General features: G+C 35.6%; 1 pseudogene across 1 annotated transcript; it reads right to left on the bottom strand.

Annotated features, from left to right (window-relative positions):
• Positions 1-7,516: 7,516 nt before the first annotated feature.
• On the bottom strand, positions 7,517-8,543 carry LOC306659245 (growth arrest-specific protein 7-like; annotated as a pseudogene). The gene has a single exon. The product of its transcript is annotated as a growth arrest-specific protein 7-like (transcript).
• Positions 8,544-9,545: the final 1,002 nt, after the last annotated feature.

The following is a 9,545-nucleotide window of genomic DNA, read 5'->3' on the forward strand; positions in this document are numbered from 1 at the left end:
GTAATCCTAACCACATAATTGAAAATTATAAGGTAATATGCTTTAATGAAAATAAACTGTTAGGAGCTCAAAATTACTGTTGTTGTTTTACTTTTCATTATTTGAAAACTTTAAAAAAATACCATAATCCTTTTTATATTTATCTTTTTTCATCCATATAATGCAGAATCTATATGAAATCTGTTGACTCCAAATGTGTCTAACTGTACTGTACAATTTTCCATTATTGTCTATCAATTGATATTCCAATGAGCTTTATGACTGCATTATAATGTGGAAATAATATTTAAAATTATTGCTAAAATGCTCAATTATTTTAGTTTTTCTAAAGCTAACTGTACATTATTAGAGTAAATAACCCATCCCATAATTTACATATTAATAAAGTCTAAATGTTAAAATGACATAAAGATTCCATGTTTTCAAAGGCAGTGGTCATAATATCTGAAGATCAGGAACCAAGAAGTAAAATAAGAAATGATTCAGTATGAGTTCAGATGATGCCTTATTTTGTAGCACCCAAAATGCGAGTGATAGTGATATTATTACAATGTTTAACAAATAAATTAATTGAGTCTCACATATCTTATTAAATTTACATGACAACTTCTCATGAGTGTCATTTAGCAGAAAATTTGTATTACAGTATGCTTTAAAAAAAAGAAACTATAAAACAGAGGTCCCTCATCTATCAAATATCTGCAAATCTCCAGGTTCCTACACCGACCTTCTATTTTGTTATTTTCTTTATCATGCAGGAAGTATTTCTTCCTACCAAAGGTTCTCCTGTGTCTGCTTTGAATTACCCACTCCTTTCTCAAAGGTTTGGATCATTTTTACCTCTTTTCTCACCTGTCAGCTTTTATATCTCCATCATTTCTTTTCCATTCGCCTAGAGTCATAGTCCAATGTCTGCCATACTTTAAATACCCTGATTTTACATAAAATCTCTGATTTATGACAACCTCTATCTTCTCTTTATAAACAGAAAACATTGTCTTTATACTTCATTTTTAATGCTCCTCTTTATCCAATTTATTCTCATATAACTTCCCCTGTTGCCACTTACTCTACTCTTACCAGTGTAACCAGAAATTTGTGGTAAAATCCTGGACCTTTCTCATGCTTGATCTTTCATTGTAATTCCAAAATGTTGAAAATATCAACACTCTTAAAATGCTCTCTTCCCGTTCACCCTGATACCATAGTTCCTTCAGTTTTCTCCAAGCTGTCTACTGCAATTTTCCATTTAATCCAAATTCTAACTACTGGATTTCCTTAAAATCTATCATTTAATTACACTACACTCTCTACACTCTCTCAATTCATTATCATATTTATTTCCACAGATTTAACATCAGGTAAAGTAGAAGAGTTTTACATTAATCTATTAAGTTGTAGCTTCTTTTTATGTTTACAATGAAAGCCCAACTGCTTATGTGTCACTGACATTTTGATGTCATAGAAAATGATAAAATAAACTCACATTGATTCTCCCCTCTCCCTATTTTGTCTATTTTTTCTTCTCCTTCTTCAACATTATTGCACAACATTTTGTCCATCACTCAGATTTTGCACAATTTGGCTCTCTTCCTGTAGTTATAAGCAGAGAAAACGTTCTATTCTCATTTTAAATATTTTCTTTCTTATAAAGACTTCTTCAACCTTCCAATCTAAAGTTGACTTCTCTTGTTATTTTTACTAATAGAAATGTATTCATTTCCTTTAGTACATGATGTAATCAATATCCATAATTTCATTTACTTGTTGATTATATTTCCCATAAAATGTTATGCTTCTTGAGAACATGACCATAGACACCTATTCAGTATTGTCTATATCGTATCTAACATGACATAAAGAATGAATTAATGAATAAGCCAGAATTTTCCTTCAAAGTTTTCTGAACCCTGAGCACATTAGCAGCAATGTCAAAAATTGTGACTTTCTACATTGACTTTAAAGCAAAACCAATTTTAGAAAGGATATGACATGTAGAGAACTTACATGCAATTAGCTGTGTAGTATCCTGGGCTCTGCTATTGAAATTTTAATTTTCATAAAGTTAGAATGCATGAGGTTCTGTCATACTCAGAATTCACTTTCCAATCTATCAAAGTTGTCTGTAGACATAATTGATGGAAACAAACAAATCTCCTTCCTTCTCTTGGTATAATATGGAAAAAATTCTCCACCCCAGGAGTTGCAACAACTATTGCGCTCAGCTTTTCACTGCCTATATCTCCATAGCCCTGGATCAACCCAACCCCTGAGATATTCATTATTCTTTATTTAACTCACATATTTTTCCATGTATTCTTTGAGAATCATCATATAATGATACATAAATGCGACAATATATTTTTTAGATTAAAACTTCAGCAGAGTATGGTGGTTCATGTTGTAATATCAGGAACTTGGTAGGCTGAGGCAGGATGATTAGCAAGTTCCAGATCAGCCTCAGCAACCTAGTGAAATCCTTTCTCAAAATAAAAAGTAGAAAGGGTTGGGATGTGGCTCAGTAGTGTAGTACTTCTGAGTTCAATCCCCCATACTGAAAAAAATAAATAAAAACTTCATCAAAGGATATTAACATATGAAATGTTATAACACAATATGATAAATTGATATTGTTGGCAGAGGGCATAACAAAACAGCCATGAAGGAACATTAACCGAATGCATCTATGGAAGAATAGTTCTTAATTCTTCAAAATCAAGAAGCAACAACCCAGCCTTGGGGGGCCTAGAATATATTTTGTTTGTGTCCATGATGCTAAGAATAAGCCCTAAGGCCAATTTCATCTCCAATGCTTTCCTACAAAACATTTCTGAAACTAAATACACCTAACTCTTATGCTGTCCCACCATGATAATCTGATCCAGGTCTAAAATTTCTTCCACAGAACTCACAAATTACAGATTTTCTTCTCATTCAGTTCACCTTATATATATTGGATATCAAATAATGACTTTCATTAATATAATAAAGTAACAATAAGAATTTTTTAAAATTTCTATGGAGAAGGAATGCTATTTACTACAGAATCAGGGAGAGAGAGGTCAATTAAACTATAACACTGAATAATAAAGAGACTATGCTCAGATACATGCTTTATTTGCAGACCTAGATATTTCATAAGGATGCAGAAATAGAGCATGACCTATTTCTGTAACCTCAAACAAGGTCCCAAATTAAACAGAGTTGTTATTAAACATGACTCAATATATCAGTGTTATACTTTTAAGAATATAACTTTGATTTTAAACATCACCCATTAAAATGTGTTCATTTGCAGGTACAATGGAATCAACAGAGGTAGAGTGAGTCTTGCTATCTGTTGGTTTAATAAATTTATGTGAGAAACAATTTTAACTCTTATCTTTTAAAAATGAATAATTAACACATTAAAGTAATTTTAGTTCAAAGTCTAAAGACAGGAGAAATATTAAATATGTGAAACGAAAATCACCAGTTCCTAAATACATATTAACATATCAATTTACATCAATTTACATCTGAATTATAATTTATTTTATGCTTAGTACTCGCATAACCACAACAGAATTTGGTATAAGTAAGTGTTCGCAATATTGTGAGCTCAACAAATATTTGTTTTAACATTTAAAACTTAACAAAACCAAATAGGTAGCAAGATTTGATCATAAAGAATTTTGTATAAAGATAATAAATCATAGCATGATTCTTACTTTCAGGCACACGTTCAGATATTTTATATTTTCCTTATTAATAAGGAATTAAAATGGGAATTAGGTCTTAATTACAGTTGAATACCTGCTTGCATTCTTAGGCAAAGTAATTTTAACTGTAGGTAAATATGAAAAATCCAGAAGCACAAAAATGTTTTATGCAAAATGGCTTTGAAGCTTAGTGTAAGGGAAACACCAATTTATAGGTAAGACTCAACACATCTCAGCATCAATTTACCAGTACAGCTAGAAATGTCTGTCCTGACCTTAAAACATCTTAGGGCAAAAAGGAAAGAAATAATTCAATATTGCCTTGCCTCCATTTAATTAAAGCTGTAGAGCTTTAACTCCTCTCCCTCTTCTGCCAGACTTCTGGCAAAGAAAAGTGTAAGCACTTTGTCCTTCACTTCTTTGCATAAATGTGATTTGCCTGTGAGTCACCATTTACTGGAAGCTGAAAGAAATTATTAAAATAATGTGCCACTGTATTTCAACTGAAATAATGATATATTTTTGACAATTGAAGACATTTGTATAATATACAAAATCTGACTTGTTATACCCTTCCATTGTAACATGGCGGTATCTTGCTTAGTGACTCTCAGATTGTAAAGTTCTTAAAAATTCCTACACAGTTGTTTCCTATCATATGTGTGGATCCATCCGCCATATATTCATCACAGTAATCCACTGAACAAACATGCACAGAAAAGCCAGGCACACCACGATGAGTTAGAAGATGAATAAGACGTGTCTCCTCCAAAATTCATGCTGTTTTCAAGCAGATGTAGAAATGGTAGTCACTCAGGTTACCAATGAAAGAACTTAAATGAAGAGATAATATTTGAATAGAATTAGAAAGGAAAAAGAAACTTTCATAAAATCTTTTCCTTTGGGGCTGGGTTTGTGGTTGATCCTCAGCACTGCATATAAATAAAATAAAAGTCCACTAACAACTAAAAAATACTTAAAGAATAAAAAATTAAAATTAAAAATATATTTTCCTTTAAAATTAATTATATATGTTTCTGTTCTTCCACCTGTATGTCACTGATGTTTCCTCTTTTTGATGCTATTTTTTAATGATTGAAGACTCTAATTTTATGCCATAAGTATTTCATTTAGTCATAAGTGCCTAAAACACACCTGAGGGCATAATTTCTTTGTTCTAAGTATTGCGATTTATGTTCTAAGTTACATTATGCAATATCTAGGTCAATATATAAATCATGAGACTCTTATTTATATCTCTACCTCAAGAACTTAAGGAGTAAGAAACATAACATCTTGGCTCTCCTATATTCTAAAATCAGAAGAGTTAGGAAATCACCCAAAGACAGAAGTACTGATAAATGTTAGTGCATCTGTTATGTTAAATACAAAACACAATGGGCAGTTCGAATATAAAAATCAATCTAACAGGGAAAGATTTCAAATGTAAGCTTATTCATTAGAAAATGGTTCACTTACATGAAACAAAGATTTGCTGAATGATCAATTCCCTTTTGGAAAAAAAAATCTTGAAAAATTCAGGAATTTGCAGGAGTGAACAACTTACTAGTGTTAAAGTTTCTTTGCTGTATTTACTGCCCATATATTGACTTCATTCTCTAAAATATAGTTAGCATGGAAACCCACATTTTTTAATATGAATACACCAACCAAATTGATTTCTATTTTTATAATTAAAAGCCTTAAGCCTCAGCTAAATCAGAAAAATAAGAAGGAAACAGAACCACCAGGCCAGCAAAACAACGTGCAATATTTATGCCACCAAGCATTGCCTACTTTCAACAGAATAAAACTTAGCTGTATTATTCCATTAATAATATATTCTGTTTGCTCAACACCATGAACAATCCATTTGTCATGCATACATTCTTGCTATTTAACTTTGAATTGATCCTGATATGGCTTTATACGTGATTTACTTTCAGATATATATAAAAATCTTCCCTAACTTACAATTTTAAAGTTTGGATGAGATTTTCCTGGCTCTACAATGACAATCATTAAAATGTAGTGAAGCCTTATATAGCAATTCAGGTACTGTTCTCTAAGTAAGGGACTCACTGTTTAAGAGGTGTAGTACTTTTGAGGTTTGAAGTTCCTGTGTAAGTCTGCCTCATGGGTGCTCCCTTAAGTTTGCCAAGCTACACCAGATGTCAGTCATGTCTCCTGAGAAGATTTGGCTGGTTTCTTCAATGCTGGCAATGCCAGCCAGTTGTATACTGTGGCTACCCCTTTATTCTGTTGGCAGATAGTTACACAGAAGGCATACAGACATATGCACATACTTAATTCCTAGGGAGGAACATGGCTGCCAACTCCTTTGTAGTCAACTCCCTAGTGAACTCAGCTGGAACGCTCTGAATATCCTTCACTCTACTTTGCTCTTCTTGCTAAAGGCCTAAAACCTAAATTTAGTGTTTGAAATCAGTCACCTCTGTGACTTCCCTTGGTATCATCATAGTTTGCATTTGAATTTCCAAATAAAGGGAGTGGAGGAGGTTTGGGGAGAAAGAGGAAGATGAGGGTTTCTTATGTGGATAGATTATCATGGGTTTGTATTATTAGCAGCTACGGAAGGAAATCACTTGAGAAAAAGTTTGAAAGAGGTTATTATTGGAAAGCATTAAAATAACAGTGTAAGATGAGGGGAAAGTTATTAGTGGAGGAGGTGTAAGAAAGAGATATTCTATGTAGAATAAATTGATTATTTCCTCTTGACCAAACTAAGCCTAGACTTAAGAGAACTGGGGAAGTATTATTTCCTTGATTTTTTTCCCTGAAATCCTTTTTCTTCAGGATTGAGAGTGGGACTGAGATGAATAGAAGCAGTCCTGGCAAGCTAACCTTGACTCCTTCCTAGAAGTTAGACAATAAAATTAACAGCTAATGTTAATTATTAAGTGTTTTATGTCACTTGTTTTCTAATAAATTAGCCTAATCCAATTGATCTGCCATAACAAAATACCATAAACTGGTATCTTAGAAAATACAGACATTTATATCTTATAATTCTGGAAGTGAGAATATCTAAGATCAAATCACCAGTAGCCTACTTTCTAGTAAAGGCCTACTTCCTGGTTCCTACATGGCACCTTCTAGCTTATATAGTTACAGTGGAATGAGTCATTGAGCTACCTGCTGAAGCCACTTTAGTTTCCTTTTTTCCACCCCTGGAGATTAAACCCAGGTCCTCACTCAAACTGGGCAAATGCTCTACCACTGAGCTACTTCCCCATCCCTTTTTATTTTTATTTTGAGACAGGGTCTCACTAAATTGCAAAGACTTGCCTCCAACTTCTGATCTTCCTGACTCAGCCTATGGAGTATCTAGGAATAGAGATGTACATCACCACATCCAGATTTTCTTTTCTTTTTTTTTTTTTTTTTTTGATCTGATGGTGACTTCTGTTCATGAGTCTGATGAGTCTGATCCTGACATTGGCTTGGAGGCAGAGGTGGCCCTCCCCTGACCTTCCAAAGCCTCTAAGGAGATAAAGGGACCAGTTGGAGGAAGGGCCTTCAGGCACCCAAGGGCACAAGTGTGTGGCGGCCACCCCTATGGAACTCAGCAGGTACCACAAAGTTCCAGCCTCAGTTTGTTCTCAGAGCAACAACCATGGCATGGGGTTTGGGGGCTTCAGTCTTGGAGACAAGGGCAAGGTTGCAGGTCTGTCTTCTAGGCCTGGGAATATTTGGGATCCCCCAGCTGGGCCATCCAGATCACCCTTCTGGAATTGCCAGCTCTCTCCTCTATCCTCAGTGGACAGGTGAATGGGTGGAGACACCATCTCCTCTCCATGGGACACCCAGTCCCTCTCCTGGGCAGGACCCCTGGGGCAACACAGGTGTGTCTAGATCTCCATGTCCACAAGGTGAATGTTGCCCGTTTTGTGCTCTCTGACCCACAGCTCTCTGTCTTTGACCGGGTCCACTTTTCAAAGCAGTTGGTCCACAGGCTCAACTATGCTTTGGTTGAACATGTCCATCTCCTGCCGCAACTGTGTGTACTGGCACAAATGTTGTCGGATCATCTCCACCCTCTCCACTTCCACCCGCTCCAGCTCCAAAGTGGGGGTCACCATCTCTTCAAACCACTTGGACTGGGCCTGGTTGTAGAGGTCCACACCAGCCTGTGTGGACTTCCTCTGTGCCTTCTTGATGTCCTCCTCCGTCTTGTTACTCAGCTTGATCTCCAGCTGCTGGGTCTTCATCTCCAAGTCTCTCTGTCACTCTGTGAGGGTTTTCCGGGCCTTCTCCACTGATGCATAGCGGCTGGTGAGTTGCTTGCAGAGGTCAGCGATATGGTGGTCACACTTTTTCATGTCTTTCTTGAAGTTCTCACGAAAGTTCATTAGGGGCTTCTCTACCTCACTGTCAAGCTTGGCAGAGAACTTGAGATGAACTTCTGCTTCATCTGCCAGGCTCTTCTTCACCTGAGCCCATGCTTCTCCCAGGAAGCCTTCCTCCTGTGCAGCCAAGGAGTTCTGAGAGAGCTTAACCAAGTTCTTTGCATATTCTTCTTCAATCTTTATCCTCTCTCAGAAGAATTCAGACATTTCTTTCTGCATTTGTTTGCCCTTCAGTTGCTTTTGGAGCAGCAGTTTGAACCCTGCCATGATGCCATTGCCTTGGGGGTCTTTCTTATCAGTTCAGAAGTAGTCACAGTAGCTCCACTCAGTTGGCTTCAGCAGCTGCTGTTCAGGCATTGTGTCTGGGTGAGGGAACGTCATGCAATTTATCATCTTCTCTGTGTGGTCACCTTTATTTTCAAAATTATATATTTTGTCTTCATTGCTTGAAGTTCTGTCTTCCAAGTGGTCTCCTCTGCTGGTGCTACTTTCCATTGTTTTTATTTTGGTTTATTGATTCCTTCATTTCGAAGATTTTTTCTAGATTTCTTCTCAGGATCTTTATCTCTTTCTTTAAGATATCTTCCCTCTCCTGAAATATAGGCTGATTTCACTCTTTATATCCTCCTTAAAGTCAAGAAGCAGTTTTACTAAGTATATTCTGAACTCCTTCTCTGACATTTCTTCTACTGGTTTGTTAATGGAGTCTATAATTGGAGCATCCTGGTTTGTTTGGAGTGCTTTATTTCCTTTTTTTTTCATTTTGTTTGTGTGTCTTTCCATTTAGCTGTAGGGATCTGAGGTAGTACAGTTTCTACCCTGTAGATTTATAGTGTTCCTGTAGGTTTCCAGTACCTCACAAATCTGGGTTCAATTTCCGTAGGTTCCACCATGCCACAGTCCCAAGATGATTCTTGGATCGCAGATGATCAATCCAGATTTTCTTTATTTATTTTCTTTCTTCATTTTTGCTCTGCTGGGGATTGAACCAGGTTCTGATATATGCTAAGCAGTGCTCTATCACTGAGCTACAGGCCCAGCTCTAGAGCCTCTTAAAGGAATACTAATCTTATTTCTGTGAACTCTGACCCCATGATTTTATCACCTCCCAAAGACCCTGCTTTATAATGTTATCACTTTGGGGGTTAGGCTTTTTATACATGAATTTTCAGGGTATACAAGCAGAAAGTCATGGCCACCTGAAATTGTGGCCAATTTATGCATTTAATTATGGAAAGATTTCTTTATGACTATCTATCTAAAACCGCAGGTATCCTATTCCATAGGGGCTGATGTTTCAAATTATAATATCTCAGGGGGAAAATAACTTTGTAAATATAACTCAGAGAAGTAATTATAAATGCAACTTACCAAAAAATATTTTTAATATTCACTATTCAGTCTAATAAAAGTGCAAATTTGTTTTCCTTTAATTAGTTTTTTATATAAATTCCTTCAATGAGAACTTTGATGA

This window comes from Sciurus vulgaris (genome assembly GCF_902686455.1).
Source record: "Sciurus vulgaris genome assembly, chromosome: 4".
Lineage (NCBI taxonomy): Eukaryota > Metazoa > Chordata > Mammalia > Rodentia > Sciuridae > Sciurus > Sciurus vulgaris.